The sequence below is a fragment of the Desmodus rotundus genome, chromosome 5, assembly GCF_022682495.2.
Source record: "Desmodus rotundus isolate HL8 chromosome 5, HLdesRot8A.1, whole genome shotgun sequence".
Lineage (NCBI taxonomy): Eukaryota > Metazoa > Chordata > Mammalia > Chiroptera > Phyllostomidae > Desmodus > Desmodus rotundus.
The window spans coordinates 125,375,632-125,397,004 of NC_071391.1; the positions used below are offsets into that span (position 1 = coordinate 125,375,632).

Below are 21,373 nucleotides of genomic sequence, written 5' to 3' on the forward strand. Positions count from 1 at the left end.
CCAGTCCCAGTTTCCACAAACCATTCAGGGGGTTATAAGGACTATGTTAGAAACACTTGAGCCTGTGAACACAGACTTTTTTTGCAGTAGAGGCAGAGGTGTGGAGATGGTGGGGAAGGGAAGAGAAAAAAACTAGATCTGATGATGAGCGAACAAGAGGGTTTGGGTTCTCGTGGTGCCTGGGGCACTTCCCTTCCTGCCACTGTGGCCCTCTCCTGTCGCTGCATTCCCCAGCTCTCTGCAGTCAGATGGCCTCTGAGTGCTGCCACCACAGTCGCTCCCCTCTGTCACCCTTGGCTCCCTCCTTACAGATTCCCATGACAAACCAACTGGAGTTACTGTCTCCTCAAATAGTTTAAACCTCCCCTCTCTCAAGACTTTTCTACCCAAATTCTCTGATTCCCCTTACTTCTTCCCAATTCCTTGTTTCTAGCAAAGTGCATTCTGTATCATTCCCCTTGTCTCTTTCCCTCTGTGTCTCTTTTTTAGCACTCACATGTCCAAGTATTCGCATGCATGGAAAGATAACATTCTTCTACTTAGGTTAGATGACCTTCTAAAATATTGAATGCATTTCTACTAATCCTGGACAGAGCATAGGCAAGATGTTAGAACCACAAGAATGTTTTGGATAATGTCAAATTTAAATCTTGTTTGTGGTTCATTGAGATATATCTAAACCATTAATGGGGGAAATGTTATTAAGTTTTAAGTAAGTTCTGGTTGCTTTGGTGTCCACAGCCTCTAATGTCACTTCCTGACAGCTTTCTACTTTGTAGAAGGTGCCTCTTAAAGACTCATTTATGTGAAGTCAGAATGAGCATAAACTAAGCCAAATCATGATTAAAATTCTTGCTGGCTGCTCCTTTAGCCGATATAGTTCTGTGTTTCCGCTTGTTGGAAGTATATCTGCCTGTTGATGTTTGAGAACGCCGGTCCCTTTTTGAAATCACAAACACACAGGCTCCTCTTCGAGAATGCCAGCATTCACGATGTTTGTCGCAAACTCTCAAGAAACAGAAGCAATTGAATTTCTCTGCCTCTTAAAGTAGAAAATGGTAACATTATATGGATTGGTAATACTGTTATTTATGATTTCAAAAATGAGGTCCTTCTAAATGTATGCCTATGTATCAGTCACAAGCTAATACATCGCTTAATTTCCAGCTACTTTCTTTCTTGTCCCAGAATTTCTGAATGATTACTACAATGCTGAAATTTGAGTTGAAATGCAGTGTTTCCAAACTCAGGTAGACATAAATTATAATTTATTAATGTGAAGAACACATTACAGTTGCAATATCTCTTACAGGGAAGTTGCTAAATATTCTAGATATGACAAATAAAGATTTATGAGGTGTGATTGCACAAGTAGAAAAAGAATTTGGGTGAAAACTCCTTTTTTTGCAGGTAAAATAAGAAATCACGAGAGTGTTTAGATGAGCCTCCATGGAAATCATCTGCCAATTGATTGTGAAAATGAAATTCATTAATCTTTAAAAATCAAACATGCATGTTTATGATTCAGATTCTGGTGTTGAGTTCTTTCTATTTTCCTACAGGGCTGATGTGTGGAATCTATTATTTTGCAAGTGTGCTATTTTACCGTGGGTGGTCAACAACTTGATCCTGGCAGTAGGGAAGAAGAGGCGTGAGGCCAGGCCCCGCAGGGCCTGGGTGTCACTGCCACTCTGCTGCTCACCCGGCGTGTGATGACGGTCTTTCTCTCCTGCAGTCCGGACCTCCATCTTCTCCTCTCTTCAACGCGAATAAGAAAAGCACAGAAACAGTCATAATAAATCAATGTTTAGAAATAGGCAATAAAACTGGTTTGTATTAGAGCTTTTTACTATAACCATATGAAAACTGGAAGTTTAACTGGAGAAATTCTCTGTGCATATAATTAAAACTATGTTTCAAAAGACAGATCTCAATAAATTCCATTGACGTGGACAAAAAAAAAAAAGAAAGAAAAAGAAATACCTGATGTCCTTGCCTCTTAAAGTGGTTGTGAGGATCAAATAAGGTCCTAATTGTTAAATCACTCTGGCACTACGAAGTGTTATACAATATAAGGCATTCTAGTCATTATCACCTCAGAATTCTTCTCGGATTACATTGCCTCAAATGCATTATTTAGGAAAAGTACGAACTTGAATGCCATATGGAGTCCTTGTTGACACTGCAGATGTTGGTTAATTTTAGATTCTGAAAGAACAAAAGAACAGAAGCACAACCAAGCAAATTATCCTCTTTAGCTTTTTCTTCGAAATCTCCTATTATACGAATACCAAACTAAAAATGGCAGGCTAAATATTATAGAAAATTACATCACTTGAAGCATTGAAATTCTGTATATCCAAGCCCTTTTGCAGAACATGAGTTTATTCCTTCCAAAGCACATTGCCAGTGAATTTAATGCTATCAGATAAATTATGGTTATGTCATCAAGGACCAAGTAAAAGGAATTTAATTTTCAGCTTTAACTTCAAATAACACAGACCCAAGGGACACCTATAAGTCTCAGAAGAGTCACAAAAAGATATGTAATCCATTTTGGTGGTCATAGTCGCTCTTGAACCAATAGAAAACTGAGCTAAGCTCGGCTGGCCCTGGGTTCCAATTCTGAAGGCCCGTGTTTGCGAGGGGGGGATTTCTTTGCAGAGCAGGTGTGGCAGACACGCACATACCCATGACAACTGCTTTCACAGCCTCAGCAGTTTGGGGAGACCTGTCCTGCTCACGTGGCCATCTGTAAGACATCTCTTCACGCCTTGTCAAAACCGACTTCCTGCTCACACACGCGTAATAAACAAGATGTGTTTTCGTAAAGGATGTAGACGGCATCTGCCATTCTAGCTCTTGTTTGCACACCACTAACAACAGAATATCCTGAAACAAGCTGGGTATTTTGTGTGTTAAAATTATTTTTATATATAATATAAATATTATATAATATTTATACATTAAATTATAAGTAATATATCTTATGTAAAATAAATATATTGCTTCATATATATGCACACATATATGAAGCAATAAAACAAAGGATACTTCATATCAGAACATACCCATTAGATTACCTGAAGTAGTTTAAAAATTGTCCAGTTGATATTCTGAGCCTAGGTTTTTAACGACATTTTCCTGAGAGTAATCCTGTCTCAAAATTGCTTACTAAGTCTTAGTGCCTTAAGACATTGACAGGATATTACTCTAATTAGAAATAATTGTCAAACAGAGGCCATAAATATAAGACACTTGTTTCTCTAAAAGAGGTGAACATTTCAAAAAGATGTTTCGACCTGTCTTTTAGAAATTTGGTTGATACTCTACGACATGATATTTCAAAGTGTGCTCTCCTGTGGACTAGAAGCATTAAAAGTAAGTCCAAGGGTGGATTTTATGACACTGCTTACTATGGATGCAGGCTAGGCTGATTATTTTAGCATCAAGTATACCATTAACCACCTCCCTACCCTGCCCATATGCTACCTCTGTTAGCACAAACGGCCTAATAAGACAGGTGCAACTTGATTCCATTTCACATACTTTTCTCAAACTGGAACAAAACTTTAACCCCCCAAAATATTTTCCCATGTGAAGGACTTTGTATTACTGCAGAAGATCATAGGCCTGAACCAGAAATGGATTCAAACAAATTTCATTCACTGCTGAAACTGAACTGGAACTGACCCCCAAAATAAATTGGCTTAATTCCCTGTAAGAAGAATATGAATCAGGTTGCCATCTGTTCCTTTCCTTCTTTAACATCACCAGTGGGCTGGGTTAAACATATAACTGAGGAGTCCTTGGGGGAGGGGGAAGGGAACTCTGGCTTGGTGCACACAGGGTATGCTTCAATGGTAAAGTCATCCCAAGTGCAAGAAGAGAGGAGTCTGGGAATCATCTGGGGAAATCTTGCTATTTGCCAAACCGTGGAAACAATGAATTTAATTCGCCTAATTTTGTTTGAAGGTATGGCATCAACAAAAGCTCTGTTGCTTGCCAGAGATGAAAAATGTAATCCAACTACCTTAATCAAAAAGGTAAATTTATTGACTCATGTAGCTGAATAATTTAGAGTTTATGATTCAAGCGAAGCTTGATCCAGGGCTCAAACAGTGTGACCCAGGACCTGATTTCTCTCTCTCCATTTCTCTATTCAGCATCTTCAATATTGACTTCAGTCTTGGTCCAGCTCTCTCTTTGTGGAGCCAAAATGGATGCAAACCACTCGTTGCCTCTAGAGTCAAATCCAGAGACAACTTTTCTACTAGCAGATCTAGGACAGATTACTGGGAATAGGATAAACCAAATGAGACACACCGAGGCTCATGTCCCCCTCCCCAAGCCCATGGACGGAGGATAAGGGAGAACCATAGTCCCCAGAACAAAATGAGAGTGCGCTTAGTAGAAACAATGTTCTCTACAGATACTCAGGGATCAGCCGCACAAATAATTTCATCAAGTATTGTTTTTTATCTTAAGAAAAAATTCCGGCTATATCCTAAGGATAGGTCCAAGTCTTACCTGCTGAGGGGGGAAAAAAGGTAATGGCCAAAGGAGAGACTATTCCATGACACATTTTAAAGTGAAAGGTAGTTTCAACTAGAGCTGGGGCAGCTACTCTTCAGAGAGATTGGACAGTTCTGCGATTTGTAGGTGTGATTCCTGAGGAACAAACTTTAGAGCTATGAGAAACTTTCTGGATAGCTATTTGCCACACCTTGTAAACCTCATGGGTTATTTTTAAATGCTTTCTCTCATGCTCTAATTTTTTAAAAACCTCTACACATGGAACAAAACCAAAGAGAAGTGCTATGTGGAAAGATAATTTTATTTTCTAATAATAATAGTAATATAGTTGAGTTACGTATTTTAAATGACAGGTCTCACTGCCACATCATTTGCACATATTTCTGCATCCGTGTGTGTTATCCCAAATGTCTCACAAATTAACTGCCTTGGGATTCTTCCATCATGGTCTCATGTATCCGGAATCTTATTTATTAAAAAGAAAAAGTCCTTGGGGGCAGCTAGTGTAAAGATATAATACTCACTTTACATGACTCAGTGATAAAGCACATTTTACCAAGCCCTTAAACCTATTTTCCAAAAACAACTATGAGACGATGAAGAATTACTAAAGAAAATGAAAAGGGATGCTACAAAAGGTAGCCAAGGGGCATTTGGCCGCGGGGATAGGGGAGCACTAAAGCTGTTTGGGGCACTGTACACCTTACTCCAAACCCATCATCCCCATCTGAGACTTAATTCTAGAGATGCTTCTATATATTGAATTAAGAAAACTCAAGTATTTTCTAGAGCTTGCAATTCATTCACTGGGACAGTGATCAAACTGAATTTTATTCTGTCTTTTTTTTTTTTTAAACATCATGCCAACTATTTTTCAGGAGTGACAGATTAAATACGAAAAAAAAAATTTCCTCATTGTAAAAAATACAGACATAATTTACAGGCCAAAAGAATGAGGGCTATTCTTAATGGACTGTGAGAGTTAATCCTTGGAAAGCTGAGGTGCTAATTTGGAAACTTAGTCACACTATATTAGAACATCTCTTTGGAAGATGTTACTAAGTGTTTGGGAGACTTCTGGGAATTTATCCTAATGATATACCTGCAGACATATGTGCCAGCTTATTCATTACAGCAAAGCTTGGAAACATCCCAAGAGTTCATCGATAAGCGAATGGTTGGATAAACTACAGCACGTCCTGCAGTGCGGCGCTAGGCAGCTGTTCAAAAGAATGAAGAAGTTCTCCTAGTACTGGTATGAAAGCTCTCCAAGAAAGGGAAAGGCGAGATGCACATCTTGCATGAAGAAACACTGGAAGGGTACATAGAAAAACCCATACGTGGAGAGTTATCTCTACCTACGAGGGTGGGTGAGCATGGAGAACTGGGTGGAAGGAGCAGGGTGGGCAGAGACTATTCACTGTATACCTTTTCCTCTCGACTTGATTTTTGAAACATGCAAATGTATCAGCTAGTCAAATATACCGCATTTTTGGACTATAAGACACACCAGACCATAAGACATGCCTAGGTTTTAGAGGAGGAAAATAGGAAAAAAAAATTGAAGCAAAAAATGTCGTAAAATATTTAATAACATCCTTTAAAGCAGAAAGCTTTTTCTGCTTTGACATCTTTCCACAATTACGGTAGATTCAGCAGGAGACTACGGTACGCTATAGTGTCTTTCTACAACAAAATATAGTAATGACAGAGCTATCAGCACTGTGCCCTTCATAGTTATGGGGGCACTGTAGCTGAGAACATCAGTGGGTGATGCACTGCTATGGGGAGATCTGCTGCTGGAGGGCCACAGGAGTGTTGCACAACCTGTGTGGCTCTGCAGCTGTTGCCAAATTACAGCTCCCATCATCCCAACCTGTCCAAGCACGATGGGAGTTATAGTTTTGCAACTGCTGTAGGGCCACATTGACAGGTGACCCTGCAGTGGAATTTGCCTATGTTAATGTTAGTAGGGGGCACACCAGTCACGTGACAGAGGCACATATGGGCACCGCAGGCTTTCTTCTCCTAACATGCCTGCACTGCCAGGTTAAGCTACATTTGGACTATAAGACGCACCAACATTTTCCTCCCAAATTTGGGGGGGGGGAGTGCATCTTATAGTCTGAAAAATATGGTAAATAATTAAATAAATTCCAGAAAGAAAAAAAGCTTGAGAGAAGTCATTCAGGAATCCTATGGTAATTTTATTAAAGCTACACTTGCAATTCAAACAAGCCTGAATTCAACCTCAAAGGAAGGCACACTACTGGAAGGGTTTGAGCTGGGGCTGCAACAGACGTCCAGGCCATACTGATGCCCATTCTTGTTAGCTGAGCACCTCCTCTCTGTCCCATATCATTAGCCTCCTGGCTCTTTTTCCATATCCTTCTTTCCAATTCTCTTAAAAAGAAATAACAGATCAGAGGTCCTGGAAGATGCTGCTGACCACCATTATACTTTATCCATAGAGTTAAAATTTTATCTAGAATGTGGATTTCTGCACATATTCACAAATGCTGAGACAGTTCTTGGTTATGTTCCCAAAAGAGTGGGGCTCCTGGTTCACTTAGCTGGACCGGGCCAGGGGGTCCTTCTTGATGCTCTCGTTGTGACCTACGCACAGCTCTGTCACTGCGCTTACAGGGGTGTCTGACCTGTGGCTGCCAGGCTGCCTGCGGCCCAGGGTGGCTCTGAATGTGGCCCTAGCCAAAATCATAAATTTACTTGAGACACTATGAGATTTTTTGTTTGTTTGTTTTAGTTAGTGTTTGTATATTTAATGTGTGGCCCAAGACAATTCTTCCGATGTGGCCCAGAGACGCCAAAAGGTTGGATGTCCCTGGCAGGGTAGGGTGCAGTCTTTCCCCACTAGACTGAGCTTTTTGAGGACAAGGAATGTGTCTCATTCATGGAGCTTTGTATTATCAGAGCCTAGCACAGCACCTCTATCTATAAGCACTGCGTAAACTCAGTAAGCTGAAATGTCATTCACCTGGTTGCCTAGACCATAGTCCTAAGAGTCATCTTTATTGTATTGTGTGTTCACCACCCCAGTCAAGTCTCCTTCTACAACCATTTGTTCCCCACCATCCCCTCTTCTACCTCCTCCTACCCCATTTTCCCTCTTGTAATCACCATATTCTTGTCTGTGACTGTGAGGTGTTTTTTTTTTAAATTATTAACTTTTTTTAGAGAGAGAGGAAGGGAGGGAGAAAGGGAAGGAGAGAAACATCGATGTGAGAGAGATAAATGTGTCCTGACTGGGAATGGAACTGGTGACTTTTCCCTTTGTGGGGTGACGCCCAACTAACTGAGCCACACTGGTCAGGGATGGTTTTTTTTTTCTCAATCCCTTCACCTTTTTAACCTGGTCCAGCAACCTCCCTCCCTCTGACAGCTGTCAATCTGTTCTCAGCAAGCTGAAACTTCATCCAGCTAATTGCTTAGACCATAGTCCTAAGAGTCAGCTTTAATGTCTTTCCCTCCCTCTCTGTCATTAAACCTATCACGTAGACCTTACAGTTCTTTCTGCCAAACACACTCCAAAACTTCTACTCTTTGCCAATTTTAGTACTACCACCCCAATCCAGACCACCAACATCTCTAGTATGGACCAAAACAGCTAGTTTGCCTTCTGTTCCTTTCTCCCACTGCCCCCAGAATGCATTCTCCATATGCAGTTAGGGCAATTTTTAAAAAAATGAATCAAATCATAGGATACTCCTGCTTAAAACCCTTCGGTGATTTTTATTACAATAAGAATATAATTTAAACTCTTCACCCTGAACTTCCAAGCCTTACACGATCTGATCTGGCCCCAGTATGCTTCTTTGACTTCACCTCCTACCTCTGCCCCTCACTCCCTCCACACCACACAGGCCTCCTTCAGTTCCTCACATGCACTTTGCCTGCTCCTGCCTCAGGGCCTCCGTCTGTGCTCTTCACCTGCCCTTCTTTCTGTATGGCTGCCTCCTCATCGCTGATGCTCAGACGCCACTTTCTCAGGGAGGCCACTCCCTCAGGGAGGCCACTCCGGCCACGCCAGTTACATCAGCCTCGCACTCAATGTTGTTCTAATTGTAGCACCTTTGACTACATATATTAACAACTTTATTTGGTGGCTTCTGCTTATTGTCCCCTCTATAATGTAAGTTCTATGGAGTCTCTTGTATGACCAGTGCCTAGAGCACGGCTGGGCATATAATGGCTCTAAAAAGTTTTGCTGAATAAATGTAGGAATTTAAAAGTAATTGTGGATAGAATATTTATGTCATTTCCTTAGAGACCTTTTATTGTAATTATTCATTATGAAGGCAATAAATAATTATAAAAAGAAATGAAGATGTCATAACTGGCTTTTGAAGAAACATTGTAGATAGTAGGCTAAAAGTTAATTGTGAGAATGTGATTCTACAAAAAATGGTACCCTATGCCGTAAACCATTCTAGGCGACAGGCAAGCCTAGGCACTATGTTGGGTAGAGGGATATGAAGATGGCCAGATTTGGTGTTGGACTCCAGAAGTTAAAAACCTATCCAAAAATATAACTTTGTAATTATAATGTCTAATAACTACAGAATGCAAATCACATTCACATTTATAATTACTCCATTTGATCACCGCAAAAGTCATATGAGGTGGAGTATTATTATAATTGTTATTATTACAATTTTACATATTAAATAACTGAGGCTCAGAGAGGTTATGTGACTTGCTTTGGATGACACAGCAAGTAATGAATGAGATTTTTAAGTTAGACCCAGATATTTTGACTATCTCCTGTTCTATTTCACCACTATGTCTGTTTGGTGTGATAAATGTACGTGCAACCTGCTATGGGAGGTCAAGCATAATGAAGAGACTTTTCTCTGGAGAGGTCTGGGAAGGATTTACTGAGGGAAAATTAAATACAAGGAGTTGTGAAAGGTGAACAAGAGTTTTCAGGTGGAGAAGGAGGCACGTTTCAGACAGAGATCTGATAAAAAGGAAAGAAAGAGGAAAACGTAGAGCATGCTCCATGTGGTCGGGAGCAGAGGAGTCCAGAAGGAGAGGCTGGGGCCAAAACTGTGAAAGATTTTCGGTGCCATTTTGTACGCAGTTGGGTAATGGCTGGATACAGAGAATTGAAACAGTCAAATCTGGGTTTTCAAAAGAAAATGAAAGTGGCAGATTGGTGGATGAATTGGAGCATGAAGAAACAAGTTAGGTCTTTTTTTTTTCTTTGTGATCATGGAAGCAAGTCTAAGTTCTGAGGGAGGATAGTGGAAATGGGAAAGGACAGATTAGAAAATGTGTTAATTTAGAATCACTTTTTAGGAAGTGACGAGGGAAAAGTAATGATTATTTTTTAAACATTTTTTAGCTTACATGACTTGGTAGATGATGATTATCTCAAACAATTTAAAGAATACAGAATAATGATTTGAGGAGGGAGATGGGGGTTTTCTTGTAGCTAAGATTTATCTTTTACTCATTTTTGGTTCGAGGTGCCTGTTTATAAAGTCCAGTTAGATACGTTAAGCAGGTAGCTAAAATTACGAGCCTAGACCTTGGAAGCTATGTTGAAGCTAGAGATCTAGTTTTTGGAGTCATCAAATTACAAGTTGTATAAAAATTCCTATTGCAAAAGGGGCACAAGGGAACGTTTGGCATGATGGAAATGTTCTATTTCGTGGTTATGATCATGGTTACAAGGGTATACATGTCTCAAAACAGATCAAACTCTACACATAAGTGGGTGTGATTTATTTTCTCTTATAAATCCTTAAAAATCGAGGAGAACTGCTTTGTACAACATAGTAAGTGATAAATCAATAGTTTTTAATGGTTAATCTGTGGTTTTGGGGGGGAAAAAAGAGAATGGGAAACTGTTCTGCACACATCAGTTAAAAACTGCTGATTGGCTGCACGGAAAGCTGCCATGTTTCCGTTGTTCTGGAGCCAGTGCTAGCTGAGCCCATTTAGGGCCATATGGGAATTCTCTACCCAAAATTGTATTCTTTCCCCAAAGCATCCTCCTCCATCCTCAGCCCACCTTGTACCACCCGGTTTGACTTCTGTATTTGGAAGAGCTGAGACAATAAAGGTACTTGAAGAATATATGACTCATTGCTGAACAAGAAATCTTTCCCTATTGATTGATTTTAGGCTGAAAGCCAATTTGGCCTCCTGTATGGCACCATTCCCTCAGCATCACTTCTGAATTGTCCTTTCAGTGCTCAGCTTAAAATCTACTTTGTACAAAAACCCATTTTTAATTTGACAGAAGGAGGTGAAGTCTGATACCTATATTCATCCACCAGTGTCGACACGCCTGCCATTAGTATACGATTATCAAATTTGTATCTTTACGAGGATGTTCACGTCTCAGCTCTGTCATTTACTAATTCTTTGAGACCTTGAAGAAAACGAGGATAATAAAACCTACCTTGCCGGGGGTGTGGGGGGTGTGGATTCAGTCAGAGAGCATAAGTGAAATGCTGAGTATGGCATTGAGTAGGCACTTAATGAAAGGAAGATGTCTTGTCAAGCCTGACTACACTTTCTGAATTATTTAGTCTGTATCATAAGTTTTTTGAAAGTAAAAGCACTCTTTACCTGCACTGTGTACTCTCACCCTAACTAATACATCCTCAGGAGACATAAGGGAATGATGTCCAGGAAGCTGGCAGATCAAGAATAAAGTTGAAAAGGATTTACACCATACATATATAGATGAGATCATTCTGGGGAGATGGAAAAAAGGAACTCAATTCAGAGGTGGTGGCAAAGGTCTTTCCTTACATTTCCTCTTTCCACTTATTTAAAATGTTATCTTGCTAGAAAGAGGGCACAGAAGGACTCACCTTGATGAGTGGAGCTGTGAGCCTGTGAGCCCATGCATCTGATAGCGGATCACGCCAGCTGGGAGAGGAGCTTGGCTTCTCAGTGTTTTACTACTGTGGTTTCCTGGGCTGGGCAGCTGGGTGTCCAATAATGATAAAACCATAATAATACTTCATAATTATATACTGCCCTTTGCCAGATCTTGGCTTTAATTACAATGACTATGCCGGAACTGGCAACACCCTCCTCCCTGTTGAGGTGCCATACCCAAGGGCCTGGAATACAAAGTGAAGTGGCAACTGCCACCTTCTCCTGCAGAGACTGCCCTGGCAATTCCCCTGAAGTGCTCTGGGTTGGAAGCTCATCCTCGGAAACAAAGATTACTTTTAAATTGTCCACATGTATTGTACTTGGCCCTGTCAAGTAAATAGCGTTTATGAAGCAACTACTGCCACACACGGGGCACAGCATCATGGAATCCCAGGCCTGGAAGGAACCAACCCAGATGACCTCATTCATTAGCACTCTGACCACTGCCGTGAGGCATCACTGCCATTACACTCTCATAGGTGAGTTCACTGAACTTCCATTCCGATTTGGGCCGGAGATGCTTTTGTGGCAGTGTGATTCAGGTGTCAGGGGATTCACCAATTCATTCAACACTCATTTTGTGAACTCCTAATCTGAGCCAAGGTGCCAAGGAGGCACAAAGATGTATAAGCTAAGGTTATAACCCCTGCTCTCAAAGTAGCTTTTCTAGTTGGGGGATTTGTATTCAGGCAACTGTAACATAAAGACAGAGGAAAGTGCTGGCAGATGAAAGAGAATGAAATCAAGACTCCAGGTGAAAGGGTGTGGGGCTTCTCTTTGAGGATAAGAAGAAAGGATGAGTGCTGGGGGTGTGGGGGGAGACTAAGGTGAAGAGCTGGGCAACAACTTCAGGAGGGTCTTGCAAGTGTCCCTGTCTTTTGTGGTGGTGGTGGTTGGTTTGTTTGATTTTTGTCTTCATAGCACTTAGCACCCCCGGAATTATCTCATTTATTTGCTACTTTACTGATATACTCTTGTATGTGTCTCACCCCTTTCAGGAACTTGTCACTGTTGTTCATCACTACATCCTCAGCATCTCAAACAATGCCTGGTACATAGTAAAGTGCTTAGTAAATATTGGCCTAATGAATAAATGGCCCAGGTCGGGCAGTGGCTGTCTAAATGGAGAGGGAAGGGCATTTAGTAATTATAATCAACAGGATAAAAATTGAAGGGGTAGGGAGGTGTCCCACGGTCACGGGCGATATGCAGATAAGGACCTCTTTAAATGTATACCCAGCCGTCAAAATGGTTAGATCACCTACTACACAACAGAATGACTATGTACTACTGAGGCTAAGGATCAGATGCTGGAACTCTTTTAAAGAGCCAACAGAGATGATTTAGGTTAACTAAAGAGAAAGACAACCTGAGGGTTTATGGTTTCAGGGAAACTGGGGTGAGGGGTGCATTGGGGAGGTGAAAAAGGTTCACGTGTATAGTCCATAGAATCTACGCCAATAGAGATCAAGTAAGGACTAAAAAGTGGCCCTCGAACTTGGTTACATAGATGTCACTGGTTTAAGAGGAGCACTTTCAGAGGACTAGTAGGGATTATAATTTAGCCTGTATTTGAAGCATTAATTGAAATAAGGATGAGAGCTAGACAGCACCTCTTAAGTAAGGGTTTTTGGCTTGTTTTTGTAGTTCATGTTTGGAGGAGTTATAACAGGATACAGTATGCCTAACACAGAAGTGGCCGTTAAGTTTCTGAATGACGACAGGGCTCTAGAAGGCCAGATGGAAAGAGTCCTGGCAGCATCACAACTCCTCAACTATGATGCTTCTACTCTCTCAGCCATTTCTAGTGCAGGCAAAAAGTGGGAGAGAAATACCTGTCTCTCTGATCTGTGAATCATGTCTATGACAGCTGACAGTTGGGATGGAAATACTTGAATTACATGAAGTGCCCAGTTTCCAGCAGATCGAAGAATGCAGTGATTTGGAAGCCCAGGCTGGAAGCTTAGGAAACTCATTCACATTTTCCAACCCGGCGCTCACACTATCCATTCATTTTTCTTTCCCTTCTCCTTAACAGCTTTGAAACCAAAGCCACGCTTTCTTCCTTCCCTTACTTCAGGTTGACCTTCCGCCCCCAAGCCCACCGTCAGCCCTACTCCAACCACGTGACCATTCTCAGTCCCCGTGACTCGCCACTGTCGACCCCCCTCGAGCTGCAGTCCGCTCCACCCCGCCCCTCAAGTTCACGTGACCACTTCTCTCTCACCTGACTGGCTCCTCCCTATCCCCTCGGGCCGGACCGGGCCGCGGTCGCAGCTGCCCGACTCCAAAATGGCAGCCGCGCTCTGCGCGCACCCGAACGGCTGGACCTCCCTGACTCCCGGGCCACCCTCCTCTCGCTCTTCGCCTCCCTCCTTCGGCCTTCACCTATATGCCTCCGGATTGGTCACTGGAAATCCCGCCCCTCCAGAGCCCCGCCTGCTATTGGTCACGGTAGGCTGCCCTTCAGAGAGGCGTGCCCCCGCCGCCCCCCGCCCCGGGAGGTATTTTCCATTCCGGTGGGGGTTGGGGGGAGGGGGGAGGGGAAAAGGGTGTAGAGGGGGAGGTGGCCGGGGAAGGGGGTGGGGGCCTGGTGGGGGCATCCGGCGGAGCTAGGGTATCCGCGCTCCGTCCGGAGGGAGGGAGTCTGCGCTCGCTCGGGCAGTCGGAGGGGACGGGACCGGTGGGCGGGTGGACTCGCCCTCTCGGTGACTGCGCCGTCCGGGCCCATCCTGCCTGGCCGCAGGTGCCCCTGGATGAGGCCGACCGGTGAGTGTCCCCGCGGCCCGCGCCCAGCCCAGCCGGCACCCGCTACCTGGCCCCCGTGCCGCCCTTAGCGGCCGCCTCTACGGTCCCTGGTGTCCGCGCCCGGCGCAGTCCGCCTCCGACCGGTGCTTCCACACCCGGGCGGAGGCAGCGTCGTCCCTCTGGCCGGGAAGGAGATAGCTGGAGTGGGACGGCGACCCCTGTGCCGACCGTGCCGCGCGTAGTGGCAGCTTGTGCTTAGTAGGCTCTCGATGCATTTCTGTGGAATTATTTCCTGGCTGGAGGAACGCGGGGCGCCTAAGGGGAAGTGGGTCGCCCGGGTCTTGTAGGAGTGCGTTCGTGATTCGGGGATTCGGGTCGAGGTGGATGCGGGAGGCCACCGGGGACTGTGGGGCAATGCGGGCGCTGCAGGGAAGGGGGCATCCGCCAGCTCGCTTGGGGCTCTAAGGCTCTGATCCGGTGGGGTCCTCAAGGTCGAAGAGAAGAGGTCCACTGGGAGATGAGAGGGGAAACTGGGGCGCTTGGATGTGGCAAGTGACTGTACCACCTCCGGGGTTTTAACTCGAGATGGAAAGGGATGCGCAGGCGGGTGCTGGAAGACCCCTCTGCAACTGCTTGGGGTCCTAAGATCCTTGGGTGCTGGGATTTGAACATTCAAGTAGCTGAAGCTAAGTGACTTTCTGGAGAGGGAGTTGCATTTAAAGAAGGATGCTAAGAAACAGTTTAAGTATACGCCTTGGCTTGAGTCTCAACTTTGAAGGCTGGGGGATTGGAGTCACGAGGTGATTTTGACATTTTCTTATGGCATTCCCACCAAAAGGTGGCTCACAGCTAGACCTTGTCAGTTATCGTATATTTTTAAATGTATGTATGTGTTTGATGGTGTTTTACCAGTTACTAGTTTTGCCGGAAATTTTCGAAACTGCACCTTGAAATTCTTGTAGCAGCCCCTCCATCTGCTGAAGATCCTTTCTTCAGTTCTCTCCATTTATAGTGGTGGCTTTGTTCTTCCCAATTTAACATTTAGGCTGGACTGTACTATTATAGTATGCTAGTGACTTACTCTACAAAATTAATAAATACTTCGCATACTTTCTTTCCCTTGCTTTTAATTGTTTCTTTACAAGGTCATGCAAAATTTAGCCTCAAATTCTGTAGAAGTTTTAAGACATTTTAACTTTGTGTTGAACTGGGAAGGTGTTAGTAAGCTAGCAGTCCAGAAACCAATACTAAAATCAGGTTGAGTTTTTCTAACAGTTGCCTACTTCAATTTTAAGAATCTTGTGTTTGCATAACACTCTTGAGAATGGGTTAGGAACCTAGAAAATGCATACCAGGGTTAGGCAGTGGCGGTCCACAGAATCCACCTCTCTGGCAGCCCATAGAGGTTTTTCATGTCACTGAGAAGCAGCAGCTAAGAACTGCACAGCTAGATTTTTAATCTTGTAAATATCTCCTTAATTATATACGTTATCTTAACTAATTGCTCATAATTTATAAAATGAAAAGTTTTTTAGGGAGTACTTAAAGATATTTGAGAAAATTTCACAGATCAGATTTTGCCTTTTAATGCAATTCATCGGTCAGAGAAAACATTTCTACAAAAAGTTAATGTTTTCAGTTGGCACCTCCTTAGTTCTTGAATAATTAATGAATAATTACATTTTTTCTCCTGATTGTCCTTGGATTTTACTATTCGTCCTTAGGGAGAATGTACTGGCACACAAAACAGTAGCCTAAAATATTGAAACCTAACACCTTTTAACATTATAATACCTTGTACATTTTTCACCTTGAGACTCATTTGTAGCAAACCAGTGGTGGGAAAGGCTATCCCCTATCACCTGTGTTTAGAATGGGCTGTTTTCTCCATTTGTAAAACTAAGGGAGAATGGGAAGCTTGGACAAAAGGCATGTGTGTATAAGTCACATTTCTTCTGGAGCTGGAAAAGTAGACCATGGAGATGATTAATTTGCAGATCTGGAAACCAAGGCCCAGAGCTGTGGAAGGAACAGAATTGCTAGTTAGTGATGGAGCCAGGATTGGTGGACGGGTCTCTGGACTGTAGTCCAGGGTTTTTCTATTTTATCATATTCAGTGCTTATTTTGTTCGTTTTTTCCCCATTGAGACATTTTATTTGCACATAATGTATTACAGCCCTGGAAAAAGAATCCCAGGATTTTCCCTCCTGTTTTTGTCTTTTCTTCGCTGTCCATGAAGCCCGCTGAGGTTGGCAGTACAGGGAAACCAAACTGACAGGACCAGAGCAGGTCGATCTTACATTTTCTAGGTCTTTGCGCATCATTCTGGGGCTGATCACTCCACACTTGTTTAACCTGCCCACGAGGTTCACAACGATTTCCCCAGCTCTGTGATCGTCAGTGACTTCAGATTCACCAGTGTAGCCATGCTTCATCATCACAATTAGAAACCAGACGATGACTTTGGAGCACAGCCTAGTAAGAACCTGGAGTTCGGGGCCCACCCGGTGACTTGGTTGATTAGAGTGTCGCCCTGATAGCCAAGGTTGCCGGCCAGGGCGCATACAAGAAGCATCCATTGAATGCATAAATAAGTGGGATGACGAATCAGTGTTTCTCTTTCTCCCATTTCCTTCCTCCCTCTCTCTCTCAAATCAGAAAATAAAAATAAAACAAAAAAAAAACTTGGAGTTTGCCTCTCTTTTCAGCATTGTTGATGCTCTTGAGATCATTTGCCAGCACATTCACGCGCCTCATTATGGCGGCAGGGGAAGATGGCGGAAAAGCAAAGTGTTATGTCTAAAGCATTCTAATGCTAACTATAAGTGGTTTTTGTATTATTTGTGACATTCTCTTCTAAAGATGGGGAAGTTTGAGTTGACGACTTTTATACACGAAATGATGTAAAACTGGATGAGTTTTACTGAAAATTTTAAAACGATATGCTGCATTGTTAGTGGAAGTGTTGATATTTCTCTCTTATTGGGAAGAGACAAACTGTAATCTAAGTTTAAAGTTTTAGATAAACTTCTTAGAGTAGGCCAGTGTTCTATAATTTTTATGCTAAAAATTGCTTAAAATTTTTTCAGATTCGAAAGGCTCATTTTCAAGATAAATTATATATTTAAAATTTTTCAGTAAGTGTGGGGGTTTTGTTATGTTAAAATGGATTCTAGTATCCTTTGGAAAAGAGCAGTAGTAGAATTACATGATAATTATGAAAACATAATTCCTATTCTACTTGTAACAAAAAAATCGGATATGTTTTTCAGTCACTAAGTAACATTATAATCTCTGGCAAGTGATTTAACCACTGTGTAACTAGGTTTCCTCATCTGTAAAGTGAGGGTAATGAAAGAACCTATCTCATAGGCTATTAGTGAGGATTACAAGTGCTTCCTTATCACATGGTGAGGGTACAACACGTATTAGACTTTATTCTTTATGGTTCAGTTGGTATATACAGGCCCACTTGTTTCCTTGCTGTTAATGAAGTTGCCTTGAGGCTACAAAAAAAATTCCTAGGTAAATGCATGATCAAATAATAATCAGCCTTAAGGGCAGTTAGTGCAAATGATGCTGTCTTTTTTTTTCCTCCTTCCTCTGTTCACCTTGGACCTTTAATTAGATGTGCACATTCAAGGTAGGCTGAATGTGTCTGTTTTTCTGAATGGCATCGGGAGACCCTTGTTTACAGTTTCATTATTATAGAACCAAAACGTAAAAATTGATTTGCAGGTATTCTGCTGAGTTCTAGAGGCCCTGAGGTTCTAGTTCTTATCTAGGGTAAGCTCAGCTAGGGAAACCAGGAATTTATAAGGTCTGTTATTCATTGCAACCCCTCTCTGCCAGTGGAACCATGAGATCATTGAAACTTGCTTTCTATTAAGTGAATATTTTGATGACTTCATTCATTAAACTGTTAGGTTTTAGTGATAAAATTTGTGTGACTCCAATTTTGTAACATTTTGTTCTTTGGTTTAATTACTGTCACAAACCTGTGGTTTAGCAAATGCTTTTTGTGATGACAATGGTAGATTTCTTTTGGATATTCTTTGGTTCTGCCTTCGGAAGTTCTATTGCTTTTATATCAGCTCTTCTGTTTATAGTCGTCTTTGATTCTCAAGCATCTTTGCAGTCTTTCCTTCTCACAACGTCTTTACTTCCTGTAACAACACGTAACTTCTTAACCATCTGTCAACATGTGAGCTTATTTTTATGCCTTTTAAATGTTAATTTCAATTATTTTTAAGTGTAAGTCACATAATATTTTTTAATTGCTCTTATTTTTAGAGTTTATTAAATTGAATTTATTTTATGGTTAGAGATTAAAATCAGAAACAAGTTATACCTCAAAAGCCTACTCATTATGGCAGTAGTAGATTCTTGCTATATTGTTTTAGATCTCAGGCAGGCGTTCTCTTGGTGGTACTTCAGATGATAAATACACGAGTCATCTCTTTAGTCTGAAATAATGCTGGTGCTGGCAGGACTAAGAGAGTTACATGGAGCCATCCAAAGTTTCCAAAGTTGTATTATTTTTTAACTGATAACAAAGTTTTAATGTATGAGAGTGACCAACTCCTAATCTTATTTTGATTAACTATTATAAATATTATGAAATTATTACAATTTATTGTACTTTTTGGACTCATGACATGCTTTTAGAAATTTTATAGAATTTAGACATACAGATCTTTTGTTCAAGTCTGTTATTTTATCTAATTATGTGAATAAAAATATTAGTTAAGTTTGGTTTCAAAAGACATCCGAAATACCATGTTATAATAAAATACAACCATTGATCACTTTTTCATTAAGTTGGACTTTTCTTAATATATTTAAAAATAATTATGGCATTGCGAATTGCCTGGTACTCATGTTCAGAATTCATGCATATGTGATCTGGGTAGATATGGACCATGTACGTTATTCTACTTTCTTAGCTTCAATGTAGATGTTAGAGAATAACAGGAGGAAAATATGAATCATTTACCTTGCCTGACCTAATACATTCCTCAGCTGAGGTAGCCAACTCTCCTCCTCTTAAGGGGCGAAGGGCTTTTTGAATCTGGTTGGAAGAAAAGTAATCTTGAAGGGTAAATGAGCTGTTGATTCATGTTAACGTTAAGTAAATTTATATCTGAGTGCTTTAACTGAAAATTACTTGCCTGGCTTTATTCTACATGTAGGTGACAAATTCTAAGGAATGACTTGAGAGAGACCACAGTTACGCCATTGCCAAATACAGTGTAGTGAGAATATATTTCCACGGGTTCTCTAATAGTTCATAAGCATTTTACTTATATACTCTCTAACACCAAAATAAATTTACCTTACTTTGATAAAATATACAGTAATCTTTTATCAAAATTAGTAAGAAGAAGCAGTGATGAAGATAATTTTGAAAAAGTTATTTTTGAAGTGGGCTTATCTGCTGTGCACATTAGGACTCTCTCTTTTTTTTAATTTGAAGACTACTGGAACAGGACTACTATCCAGTCTTTTTATTCTGAGCAAGATTCTTCAGTTAGAAGTGGTAATCAAGTATATGATATGTTGTATTCCAAAGAATTGAAAACGATAGAAGCTTATTGAAACACTATGTATACTTAAACTAGAATATGAAAGACAGAATGGAGATGATTTGAGAGCTGAACTTTAAGCCTACGCATATGGTGGGTAGTCAGAGGAAGGGGAGCTAAGGAAGGAATTGGAGGATGGATAGAGAAAAATGTTGAGGAAAATAAGGATTTTGTGGGTGTTTAGCCCTGGCATAGATCCTGGGTTCCATAGATTAGCATGTCTTTCTTTCAGGGGAACTGCTGAAGTATATTCTAAAGCTAAAGTATCAATTTACTAAACATTACGTATGATCTGTTGGGAGAAGTCCAAGTGATTTCTTAAGGGTTAAAATATGCCTGTGGCCAAAGGGGAGTTGATTTATCTAATTATTTATTTAGTCTTTCACTTTGATTATTAACATAAAATACCAGTCCAGCCTCATTAACCTTCAGGTGATCAGTGCTGAGACCAACTTGATTTAACATTTTTTAACAAGTGATTAAAAAAAAAGACTGGCAGTAAAAGTTGCCAGATTTGTAGCTGCCTCTGTGTGCTGTTCCGGGTAGTTAAAAGTTAGGCCAACAAGGAGAAGATACAGGAACATCTTTTGATGAGTTTTCCTGTGGCAGAGAACAAGGTAATGCATTTGCGAGGATATATGTCAAATTGATTTCTAGAACCTGAGTTACAACCCAAGAAGGGGATCCAGAAGTGGTGGAAATAATTTCCTTGAAGGCATGTATTGTTGCTGCTGGGCCACAAAGTCCAAGAACATATTAAGGGTTTTTGTGCGTGGTTCTGAAAACAGAAATGATGTATATAAAAATAATCATAAAAGGGTTACCATTTTTTGACATTATGTTCTAGGCTAAGTGATTTGCAGTTATTCTTTCATTTAATTCTCTTAATAATTATGAAAGGTAGATGGCATTATCCAATTTTATCAAAGTAGAAGTTTGACTCAGGATGGTTAAATGACTTTCCCAAGCCAGCCAAATGTGTGGTGGAGTTGAGACTGTGGCCTGGTCTTCTGATTGTTTATCCTAAATATTTCTGAGGATATTAAGAGGCATCTCTTACAACACGTAATAGTTTAACCTAGGGTTCATGAAGTGCTCTTTTACTCCTTTGCTGTGGCAGCTTTGGATGTCATTACCATAAGAGATAGTATCTAAGTATTTTCAGAGGGTTTAGAGACATTCCTTAAATTCCTGATTTTTAAGGAAAGCTAGGGATGTTTTGATATACAGTTTTACCTTTGAGATTAGTAAATTAATGCTGGCTGCCCATAAAATGTTTCTCCTTTTGAATTTATAAAATGCTGGATAATTAATGGGCATTAATAAAAGTAACACAAGTTAATAAGGAAAATACTGTTTGGTAGAAAAAAAAACCCAGAACAGGAGTTCAGAGACCTGTATTGCTCAGTGGTATGAAATAGTGGTAGGAAACATTCTAATAGCTTTGAAACTGGCATAGCGTTTTTCCTCTGGGAGGAGGGGAAGGCTGGGGCTATGTCTTAAGAGAGGAGCAGGTGAAGAGGCATTCTGGAGTTCTAAGCAGAAGGAATAGCAGTATGTTAGATGAATCACTGAACTTTTTGAA

At 41.1% G+C, this 21,373-nt stretch overlaps 1 protein-coding gene across 9 annotated transcripts in view; it reads left to right on the forward strand.

Annotated features, from left to right (window-relative positions):
- The first annotated feature begins 13,732 nt into the window (after positions 1–13,732).
- The window catches only part of SOCS5 (suppressor of cytokine signaling 5), a 66,964-nt gene continuing 59,323 nt past the window's right edge, over positions 13,733–21,373 (forward strand). For 6 of the 9 annotated variants that reach the window (XR_008426853.2, XM_053924237.1, XM_053924235.1 and 3 more), the window contains exon 1: positions 14,042–14,223. The gene's annotated coding sequence lies outside the window, so the exon portion shown is untranslated. Of the gene's footprint in view, positions 13,909–14,041; positions 14,224–21,373 lie in introns of those variants that run through there. The other 3 variants (XM_053924240.1, XM_053924239.2, XM_053924238.1) reach the window with 3 other exon arrangements.